Genomic DNA, 12,270 nt, shown 5'->3' with positions numbered 1-12,270 from the left:
CACCTATCCATTATTAATCCAATTGTATGAAAGGGTTAAAAATTACACACACACATTATTAAAAAGTTTTTTAATGAAATAAATACACAGGTTGTTGTAATATTTTATTACACTGCCAATCCACCTGAAGACCCTCGCCCTGTAACAAAGAAAACATAATAAACCAACAATATACATTCCTTCCGATGATCTGTAACGTCCCACGATGTAAATCCATCTGAAGGGGTTAAAATATTTTACAGGCAGGAGCTCTGCTAATGCAGCGGTGCTCATGGCTGTAAAACACCGGGGAATGAAGGTAATGTAGGTCAATGACCTATATTTACCTTCATTCGCGGTGATGCGCCCTCTGCTGGTTGTCCCTCGAACGTGGGAACTTTCCTGGAAAGCTCCCAGGCTCGAGTTCATATGAGGACAACCAGCAGAGGGCGCATCACCGCGAATGAAGGTAAATATAGGTCATTGACCTACATTACCTTCATTCGCTGGGGTTTTACAGGCAAGAGCACAGCTGCATTATAGCAGAGCTCCTGCCTGTAAAATATTTTAACCCCTTCAGATGGATTTACATCGTGGGACGTTACAGATCTTTGGAAGGTATGTACATTGTTGGTTTATTATGTTTTCTTTGTTACAGGGCAAGGGTCTTCAGGTGGATTGGCAGTGTAATAAAATATTAAAACAACCTGTGTATTTATTTCATTAAAATACTTTTTAATAATGAGTGTGTAATTTTTAACAATTGGATTAATAATGGATTAATAATGGATAGGTGTCATAATTGACGCCTCTCCATTATTAATCTGGCTTAATGTCACCTTACAATAGCAAGGTGACATTAACCCTTCATTACCCCATATCCCACCGCTACACGGGAGTGGGAAGAGAGTGGCCAAGTGCCAGAATAGGCGCATCTTCCAGATGTGCCTTTTCTGGGGTGGCTGGGGGCAGATGTTTTTAGCCAGGGGGGGGGCCAATAACCATGGACCCTCTCCAGGCTATTACTATCTGCCCTCAGTCACTGGCTTTACTACTCTGGCGGAGAAAATTGCGCGGGAGCCCACGCCAATTTTTTCCACCATTTAACCCTTTAATTTAATAGCTACAGAGCCCAAATTTTGCACATACACACTACTAACATTAGTAGTGTGGAATATGCTAAAAAAAATGGGGATATGAGATAGTTTACTGTATGTAACCATGTCTCATATCATGTCGGGTTTTAGGAAGGAGATAGCAAAAGCCGGTAATTGAATTAACGGCTTTAAAGCTATCTCGCGCTGGATGAAATATTAATATATATACATATATGTGTCTACTGATATATATATATATACATATATATATATATAGACAGTATATATGTTTTTATGATTTTTTGAGCCCATGGATCCATTGTAAATTCGTATGTTGGTTTTACATACGGAGGATGCCATGCGCAAAATACGCAGACACACCCTGCCTACGAAGGACTTTTCTGCGTATTACGGCCGTAATTTACGGACCCTATTTTTATACGTTGTGTGTGTCCCCGGCCTTAGCCGGACACTGGAAGGGGGTAAATAAGCGAGATTTCAGCATTTTAGCTCCTGGTGTGGAGGCGATAGCACAATCATATGCCGCCATATACTAGACGTCCGGTAACCGGTAATAATTCCCTCATGTGTGGGGTCTATTTGTCTCCAGAGAAATCACACGTTACAGTCCACACAGAACATTGTGTAGAAAAGGCGGCGCGAGATAATTGTGCCAGTAGTGAGGGCGAATAATGGCGGAAATGTCACTGACTGAGGAGAAGTCTCCATGTAGCGTCTTCACTGCGGATCACGTGACCCCTGACTCCTCCCTCCTGTGACCTCATCACAGGTCCTGTGCGCACAGAGCAGCCATATATGTGGAGTGCGGCTCTGCAGGTGGAGGTATGTGGAGATTCCCCATTACTGAGCGCGGGGACACTAACCCCTTCTGCACTGAGACTCTTTTGGGGTTGTTGTCACTTTATAAGAATCATAACGTTGTTCTGTTTCCTGTAATAGATACATACGAGCCAACTATGGAGGACAGGAAGTGAGGGAGCGGATTGTTCTCCTAGTACAGGGCCCCTTTCTTGGCCCCCGCACAGTGTGATGCCCCTATTATGCCCCTGTAAGCAGGGTTCTGCCCCACAACCAGCTGCCTCGGGCACTTTACCATGAGCTGGTACCTCAGATTCTTCCCCGCACCCCTTTCCTTTGCTTGGCGCCAAATCTGTTCTGCCTTTGGGGCTCTGGCCTTTATAATATCAGTAACTGCGTCATCAAGGTCTCCTGACCAGGTGTATCATCTAGACTCTTCCCTCCGGAAACCCTCCCTCTTCCCATTGATGTCACATGGTCCCGTCTGGACGGCAGATAGCAGTCTTTTTATACAAATGCAGCACAGCCCTGAGGGGTCTTTTCTATGACCCTCCTTTTTACACCCCTTATGTAATATATATGACGCCGCTCACACACTATAATGTTTCCACAGTACTGGCATCTCTCGTAAAAAAGGTATTTTCGCACTACCGCCATACCCCCACACAGTATAATGTTCCTACAGTACCGCCATAATAATAATAATAATAATAATTATTATGGCGGTACTGTAGGAACATACCCCCATACCGCCATACCCCCACACACAGTATAATGTTCTCATAGTACCGCCATACCCCCATACACAGTATAATGTTCTCATAGTACCGCCATACCCCCCACATAGTATAATGTTCTCATAGTACCGCCATACCCCCACACACAGTATAATGTTCCTACAGTACCGCCATACCCCCACACACAGTATAATGTTCTTATAGTACCGCCATACCCCCACACACAGTATAATGTTCTCATAGTACCGCCATACCCCCACACACAGTATAATGCTCCTACAGTACCGCCATACCCCCACACACAGTATAATGCTCTCATAGTACCGCCATACCCCCACACACACAGTATAATGTTCTTACAGTACTGCCATACCCCCACACACAGTATAATATTCTCATATTACAGCCATACCCCCACACACAGTATAATGTTCCTACAGTACCGCCGTACCCCCACACACAGTATAATGTTCTCATAGTACCGCCATACCCCCACACGCAGTATAATGTTCTCATAGTACCCCTATACCCCCACACACAGTATAATGTTCTCACAGTACCTCCATCCCACCACACACAGTATTTTGTTCCCACATTAGTGGCTTCCCACAGACACAGGATAATGTTTCCACAGTACTGCCATCCCCCCACTTTCTAATGTTCCCACAGTACTGCCCCCTACATGCACAATATGGTACCATCCACCTCACTGACTACCTCCAACCACCGATAGTTAATTAATAAATACTCACTTAGCCTCATTCTTGGCGCAAATACTATGAGATATTTCCCATACAATAGTTGGATAGGCAGGAGTGTATCATCCATAAAGGTAGCCCACTCGGTTGCCATGATGCCTATGAATTGACGGGGCTCGGTGGGGTGTGGTATTGGTCACCCTCTCCTTCCCATCATCACAATGTCAGCGATATCCACATTCCCATGATGGTGATACCGCTGAATAGATTAGTGAATCAGGGAGTGGAAAGCTCCTGATCCTCCATTCAGCCTTCACTTCTGAGTCTGAGACTCCGTGCACTGCAGGCACAATGACGTCACTACATCACACCTGTAGTACGGAGCCTCAGTACTCACACCGCACAGACCAGAGCAGCGCTCCTCAGGAACCGGGTTGGGTGAGTAGTGTGTGTTTTTTTTCAAATATCAGGAATTGTGGGGGCATCATATTAAGAGAAGAGCTGTTGGGACTCTCATACTGAATGTGTGGCTGGTAGGGGCCATTATACTGGGGTTCTGGTGGACTGTAAATGCCTCCATACTGAGTCGGGTGTTTATGGAGCAGGTTGTGGTGGCCATAATTAGAGATGAGCAAATATGTTTGGAAAACGATCACCAAGCAAATTCTGCATGAATATGGTACATTCGGATTCATGATCGGTAACACGAGCATTTTTCTTAACATCTGAAAAAGTCGGTAACATTCGTTAAAGACCTAATAGGAGCCTACAATACATGTGCCACATTTAGTAAAATCACAGCCACCAGTGTGGGAGACTGGGGTTCAAATCCTGGCTCTGCCATGTTGGACATAATGTACCAGTAGTGGTCCGTAACACTATGGTGTCTACCTCAATAAACATGAGAGTGTCACGAGCAAAGAAAGTCATGCTGGCTCAGACGTCACCTGGATTAACAAGGTCCACATCAGATGTCGAGGAATCAGGACAATCTGATGATAAATGGGCTACTGGACTAAACCATACATGGACAAGGCAAGAGAACCTGGATCTGATGAAATGCTACTATAACAGCAGACCAAATGAGAGAGGATATATGAAGCGTATGAGGAAACTCTGGATGGATACAAGACCTGATTGTCCACTAACTGAGAAACGACTAGTCACCCAACATTTCAATATCATAAAGAGAAAGCTATTATCACAGCTTGAGATGGATCAACTGCACTGCAGATCCACCCCACATGAAGACCTGGAAGAGCAACATGTGCAACCCCCTGAAGATCCTGATCCAACCCTGCAACTAGAGAGAACTGCAGCTGGTCTGAAACAGAAGATCTTAGATAAACTGAATACCATCAATACCAGAGATCGACTGCCAAGTCTCAGCAAAAAAACACCACCAGACAGTATGCAAGAGGATGCCAATAGAGCAGCACTTGCATCAATACCTACCACCACCATGAAGGACCCTCACAAAGGAACTGTTCCATCCAACTACCGCCCAATAACCTGCCTTACAGCAACATGGAAACTTCTGTCAGGCATCATAGCCACCAAGCTACAGAACCATATGAACCAGTGCATGAATCCAGCTCAGAAAGGCATTGGGACTGACACCAGAGGCTCTAAGCACCAGCTCCTAGTAGATAGAGCAGTCGCTTAAGACTCAAGATCCAGACAGACCAATCTCCGCACAGCCTGGATTGACTACAGGAAAGCCTATGACTCAATGCACACACATGGATCTGTGAATGCTTGGCTCTGAACAATATCAACAGGAAATTAAGAACTTTTCTCAGAAACTCACTGGGGCTATGGAGAACAACATCAGGAGTCAACTCAAGACAACTAGCACGAGTGCCCATCAAATGCGGCATATACCAAGGTGATGCACTGTCCCCATTGCTGTTCTGCATAGGCTTGAATCCCCTCAGTCAGATAATTACAGAGTCTGGCTATGGATACAAGTTCAAGCGTGGAAGCACCATCAGCCACCTCCTCTACATGGATGACATCAAGCTGTATGCGAAAAACTAACAAGACATCACTGATCCACCTGACAAGGATCTACAGTGAAGAAATCGGGATGTCCTTCGAACTTGAGAAGTGCGGCCAGTTGGTAATAAATAGAGGCAAGGTAGTCAAGACTGATGGAGTGGAATTACCAGCTGTGCACATAGCAGATGTACAGTCATGCTACAAGTACCTCGGCATCCCACAGGGATACAGTAACTATGATGAGGAGGCAAGGAAAGCAGCAACATCCAAATACCATCAAAGGGTAAGGCAGGTCCTGAAGAGCCAGCTCAATGGGAAGAATAAAATCTGCGCCATCAATATATATATGCTCTGCCAGTTATCAGATACCCTGCTGGCATAGTGTGCTGGCCAAAATAAGAGATGGAAGCTGCAGATGCGAATACACGAAAGCTCCTCACAATGCATGGAGGTCTGCACCCTAAGTCTAAGGCTAGGTTCACATTGCGTTAGTGCAGTCCGTTCAATGCATACGTTAAACGGACTGTGCTGACGCAAGTGCTGACTTTGCAGAGCGCTAGCACAGATGGAGCATCTGCTAGCTCCATCTGCGCTAGCGGTGACGGACCCGGAAACGCTGCAGCCTGCGTCTCGGGTCCGTCACTCAATGTCCATTGTGTGCAATGTCCATTGTGGGCGTGCGCTAGCAATGCGTCCGAATTTGCATTCAAATGCACCATTAGCGGACTACGTTACACCGCATTATGCTGCCCAGCAACCAGGGACCTGTGTACCAGGATCACCAAGCTCCCCAAGTCCAAGAGAGCGTCTGTCTGGTAAACATTAACAAGAACCTTGCACAGCTGAGTTTCGGTACCAGCAGAGTCAGTAGTAGCAATGCAGACTGGCTGGGTATACATAAATACACGGCGGGTATATCCGCAATCCATGGGTTCTGTTAAGGGGCAATTGGCAACCACATGTCCAGGCTCTTGGCATCGCCAACACTTAATGACTGTGGTACGAGGTAACCTTGGGGCCGAATTAGGGGATACAGGTCGGTTGTTACTCTCCTTCCGAGAAATCCCCTCAGTACAGGCATGATCCCTATTGACCCCGGTGGAGGGCTGTGGACTTTTCCCTGACTCCTGGGTCGGCGGGGCCTTACGTGACAGCCAAAGTGGAGCAGTGTCCCGTATAAAGTCCTAAGTGGCTGTATGCCTCTCTATCGGTCCTACCACCTGGTCCAGAATGCCCTGGTCCACTTGCCACACCCAATGCTGTAAGGCTGCTGGCAGGACCCTCACTGTCCGGTCGACCACCACCCTCTCTACCATCTAGAACGGGGAAGTCTCAGGCTGGAGCCATTTTTAACCACTCAAACAAATGTATAGAAACAAACAAAGTCCTCCAACACAAATTCTCCAAATAAATAAAGAATTTTATTGATTTGCATAGTTTTAGAAACAGTAAAAAATTGGAAATGCAAGCTATCCATACAGTTGATGGTGGGGGGGGGGGGGAGGGAAGCAAACACTGGACATAAAAAAAAATAGTAGATCTGTGCCCTGACTAGGGTGGCACAGAGTATACCACATCCTGAAGTAATTTTACAACCAATCTGGAGATAGATGGAAACAAGATCAATACACATAACATAAAGTGCATAGTGCAGAAATGGTTGAATTATGTACAAGGATGTGAGGTATATAGAAAAATGGTCATGCACAATTAAGGGTAGATCTATTTGCATAATATTGTATTAATTGTGTCAGATTTCACCTGGTGGCAAGGAGTATCAATAAAGATAATATAATGAAATCATGTAAAGTATACAGCCTCCAGGGGAAAACAGAGACAATAATGTGCACGCCATAACTGAAGGTAGCTAAATGGAGGCAAGGAGTATCAATAAAGATAATATAATGGAATCATGTAAAGTATACAGCCTCCAGGGAAAACAGAGACAATAACGTGCGCACCATAACTGAAGGTAGCTAAATGGAAGAAAGGAGTATCAATAAAGATAATATAATGGAATCATTTAAAGTATACAGCCTCCAGGGAAAACAGAGACAATAATGTGCCCACCATAACTGAAGGTAGCTAAATGGAGGCAAGGAGTATCAATAAAGATAATATAATGAAATCATGTAAAGTATACAGCCTCCAGGGAAAACAGAGACAATAATGTGCCCACCATAACTGAAGGTAGCTAAATGGAGGCAAGGAGTATCAATAAAGATAATATAATGGAATCATGTAAAGTATACAGCCTCCGGGGAAAACAGAGACAATAATGCGCACACCATAACTGAAGGTAGCTAAATGGAGGCAAGGAGTATCAATAAAGATAATATAATGGAATCATGTAAAGTATACAGCCTCCAGGGAAAACAGAGACAATAATGTGCACACCATAACTGAAGGTAGCTAAATACAGCAATAACCATAAACCGTATAGATTCCCTGTGTGTGGTCACGTCCAGCTGTTTATTGCTGTATTTAGCTACCATGAGTGCACATTATTGTCTCTGTTTTCTGGTATTTATTTTGAGAATTTGTGTTGGAGGACTTTGTTTCTATACAGTCCTCCGTGTGTATTTCAGGGCTACTCATTTGCAGCTTACCAAGAAATAATCCCCTAATAAAATATAACCTTTAATATTAAACCTTTGATACACATAAGCAAAAAATCCAAAAATAGGTCCCCCTTGCTAAAAATGCCTCAATAAACCGGGCTGAGCGATAATAGGGAGAAAAAAAAACAATAAATCTACTATACTCTCTAGCTAGCTAGTAAATAATGATATTAAGATACTAGAAAACGACCTCCATCAGTAATCTATAATATAACGCTGGGAGCGTCACTCTGTCCGAAGCCTTTATAGACTGCGCAGGCGCAAGCGCTGGCGCAGTCTGGCCCCCACAGAGTAACGCTCCCAGGAGATCGCGGTATGCGTAAACACTGAACGCACACCGCGATCTCCACCGGAGAGTTAGGGACCGCCAGGAGGGTGAGTATATTCACCTGTCTGTCCCGTTCCAGCGCTGCGTGCGGCTCCGTCTCCAGTCTCCTCTGCTGTGACGTTCACAGTTCAGAGGGCGCAATGACGCGCTTAATGCGCGCCGGCGCCGCCCTCTGACTGAACAGTCACAGCCAGAGGAGCCAGGAAGATGGCGGCGCACAGCGCTGGAACGGGACAGACAGGTGAGTATAGCAAGTGCTGGGGGCCTGAGCTGGCGGTGACTCCGGCACCTGACCCCCACAGCGCGCCGGTGTCCCCGCCTGCTCAGGCCCCCAGCACTCGGCGCCCAGCGACGATAGGTGAGTATGGTATTTTTTTTTTTATATGGCAGCAGCATACAGGGGCATACACACTGGAGCGTCTTATGGGGGGCATATAATACAATGGTGGCGCAGGATGGGAGCAGCACATGACAGAACGGGGGCAGGATGGCAGCAGCACATGACAGAACGGGCGCAGGATGGAAGCAGCACATGACAGAACGGGCGCAGGATGGCAGCAGCACATGACAGAACGGGCGCAGGATGGCAGCAGCACATGACAGAATGGGCGCAGGATGGGAGCAGCACATGACAGAACACAGGAGCAGGATGGGAGCAGCACATGACAGAACGGGCGCAGGATGGCAGCAGCACATGACAGAACGGGCGCAGGATGGCAGCAGCACATGACAGAACGGGCGCAGGATGGCAGCAGCACATGACAGAACGGGCGCAGGATGGCAGCAGCACATGCCAGAACGGGCGCAGGATGGCAGCAGCACATGACAGAACGGGGGCGCAGGATGGGAGCAGCACATGAAGGAACGGGGGCACAGGATGGGGGCAGCACATGACAGAACGGGCGCAGGATGGCAGCAGCACATGACAGAACGGGCGCAGGATGGCAGCAGCACATGACAGAATGGGCGCAGGATGGCAGCAGCACATGACAGAACGGGCGCAGGATGGCAGCAGCACATGACAGAACGGGCGCAGGATGGCAGCAGCACATGACAGAACGGGCGCAGGATGGCAGCAGCACATGACAGAACGGTCGCAGGATGGCAGCAGCACATGACAGAACGGGTGCAGGATGGCAGCAGCACATGACAGAACAGGCGCAGGATGGGAGCAGCACATGAAAGAACAGGGGCACAGGATGGGAGCAGCACATGACAGGATGGGAGCAGCAAATGACAGAATGGAGGTGCAGAACATGTCAGAATGGAGGTGCAGGATGGGAGCAGCACATGTCAGAATGGGGGCGCAGGATGGGAGCAGCACATGTCACAATGGGGGCGCAGGATGGGTGCAACACATGACAGAATGGGGGCGCAAGATGGGTGCAGCACGTCAGGATGGGTACGCAGGATGGAGCAGCTCATGACAGGATGGGGACGCAGGATGGAGCAGCACATACCAGGATGGAGACCATATACCAATATAGATGCTCGCCACCCGGGCGTAGAACGGGTTCAATAGCTAGTCTATAATATAACGGTGGGAGCGTCACTCTGTCCGAAGCCTTTATAGACTACGCAAGCGCGACGCACCGTGCCTGCGCAGTCTGGACCAGAGTGACGCAGCCGTACTTACTTATCCCCCCCACCAATATACCGGCCATGGGGGCTCCACACACCCGTGTATCCCCCATAATATAGCGGCCATGGGGGCTCCATGCTCTGCAGCTGCGGTCAGGGTAGATGTAGAGCCCAGCAGAGCTCGAGGACCTTTGATGATGTCACCAGCATGTGACCAGTGACACAAGTGGGCAGAGTCAGCCCTCGCTGTGCTGGCTGCAGGGGTGCTGTATCCATTATAGCCAGCACCGCACTCAGGCAGTAAGTACAGCCACTCTCATGCAGTACAGCCACACTCACATAGTACAGCCACACTCACCCGCACTCACACAGTACAGCCACACTCAGCCGCACTCACACAGTACAGCCACACTCAGCTGCACTCACACAGTACAGCCACACTCACCCGCACTCACACAGTACAGCCACACTCACACAGTACAGCCACACTCACACAGTACAGCCACACTCAGTCACACACAGTACAGCCACACTCAGCCGCACTCACACAGTACAGCCACACTCACACAGTACAGCCACACTCACACAGTACAGCCACACTCAGCCACACGCAGTACAGCCACACTCAGCTGCACTCACACAGTACAGCCACACTTGCACAGTAGAGCCACACACAGCCACACTCGCACAGTAGAGCCACACTCAGCCACACTCGCACAGTAGAGCCACACTCGCACAGTAGAGCCACACTCAGCCACACTCGCACAGTACAGCCACACTCAGCCGCACTCACACAGTAAATGAAAACACAAAAGCACACAGAGAGGTCAAAAAATACTCTGTTGCAAAAAAGTCACAGTAAATAAGCAAGTGCTAGTCAAAAAATGAAAAAATACAGGGTATTTAGTTAATACGTTTTTTTTGCAAAAAAAAAGTATGTTAAGCTGCTCCACCAATCGCCAAGGTACACCCATAATAGAGCAATCCTGTCTAATGTATATAATCCCTATCTGATGTATTTAAAAACCTGATCATCTGTATAGTACCTGTTTGAGCAGGGTTCAGAGAGAAAATATCAATGTAGAACATGCAGGATGGAACAGCTACAATGCAAATGACCCACAGAGGAGTGGTGGACTCCCCAGTCTTGTAGAAACAAGAGAACAATTATAAAACCAGAAACACATGGGATACTTGCACAGTGAACAAGTCTGTAGAAACTTGTTCACACCACCAAAGAACTTGAAAACACAAAAGCGCACAGACTCACACAGTACAGCCGCACTCACGCATTACAGCCGCACTCACGCAGTACAGCCACGCTCAGTATAGCCGCACTCAGACAGTACAGCCACGCTCAGTATAGTTGAACTCATGCAGTACAGCCACGCTCAGTATAGCCACACTCAGGCAGTACAGCCACACTCAACCGCACTCAGGCAGTATAGCCGTGCTCAGTATAGCCGCACTCAGGCAGTACAGCCACGCTCAGTATAGCCGCACTCAGACAGTACAGCCGCGCTCAGTATAGTCGAACTCATGCAGTACAGCCACGCTCAGTATAGCCACACTCAGGCAGTAGAGTCACACTCAACCACACTCAGGCAGTACAGCCTCCCTCAGTATAGCCGCACTCAGGCAGTACAGCCACGCTCAGTATACCTGCACTCAGGCAGTACAGCCGCGCTCAGTATAGCCGCATTCAGGCACTACAACCACTCACAGTATAGCCGCACTCGGGCACTACAGCCGCGCTCAGTATAGCCGCACTCATGTAGTACAGCCGCGCTCAGTATAGCCGCACTCATGCAGTACAGCCACGCTCAGTATAGCCGCACTCAGGCAGTACAGCCGCGCCCAGTATAGCTGCACTCAGGCAGTACAGCCGCGCTCAGTATAGCCGCACTCAGGCAGTACAGCCATGCTCAGTATAGCCGCACTCAGGCAGTACAGGCGCACTCAGTATAGCCGCACTCATGCAGTACAGGCACGCTCAGTATAGCCGCACTCAGGCAGTACAGGCGCACTCAGTACAGCCACACTCAGGCAGTACAGCCGCGCTCAGTATAGCTGCACTCAGGCAGTACAGCCGCGCTCAGTATAGCCGCACTCAGGCAGTACAGCCGTGCTCAGTATAGCCGCACTCAGGCAGTACAGGCGCACTCAGTATAGCCGCACTCAGGCAGTACAGGCGCGCTCAGTATAGCCGCACTCAGGCAGTAAAGCCGCGCTCAGGCAGTTCAACTGCACTAAGTATAGCCGCGCTCAGGCAGTATAGCAACGCTCAGGCAGGATAGCCGCACTCAGACAGTACAGCCGCACTCAGTATAGCCACACTCAAGCTTTAAAGCCGTACTCAGGCAGTTCAACTGCACTCAGTATAGCCGCACTCAGGCAGTATAGCCGCAT

The 12,270-nt window shown here is 48.2% G+C and overlaps 1 protein-coding gene across 2 annotated transcripts in view; it reads left to right on the top strand.

Moving 5' to 3' along the window:
* Window positions 1-1,862: 1,862 nt before the first annotated feature.
* LOC138663523 (oocyte zinc finger protein XlCOF22-like) overlaps window positions 1,863-12,270 on the top strand; it is a 55,034-nt gene continuing 44,626 nt past the window's right edge. For both annotated transcript variants that reach the window (XM_069749764.1, XM_069749762.1), the window contains exon 1: window positions 1,863-1,919. The gene's annotated coding sequence lies outside the window, so the exon portion shown is untranslated. The remainder of the gene's footprint in view (window positions 1,920-12,270) is intronic.

The sequence above is a fragment of the Ranitomeya imitator genome, chromosome 2 (assembly GCF_032444005.1).
Source record: "Ranitomeya imitator isolate aRanImi1 chromosome 2, aRanImi1.pri, whole genome shotgun sequence".
In the NCBI taxonomy this organism is placed as follows: domain Eukaryota; kingdom Metazoa; phylum Chordata; class Amphibia; order Anura; family Dendrobatidae; genus Ranitomeya; species Ranitomeya imitator.
Note: the sequence above shows the minus strand (reverse complement) of the source record. Positions and strands in the feature narration are given on the sequence as shown.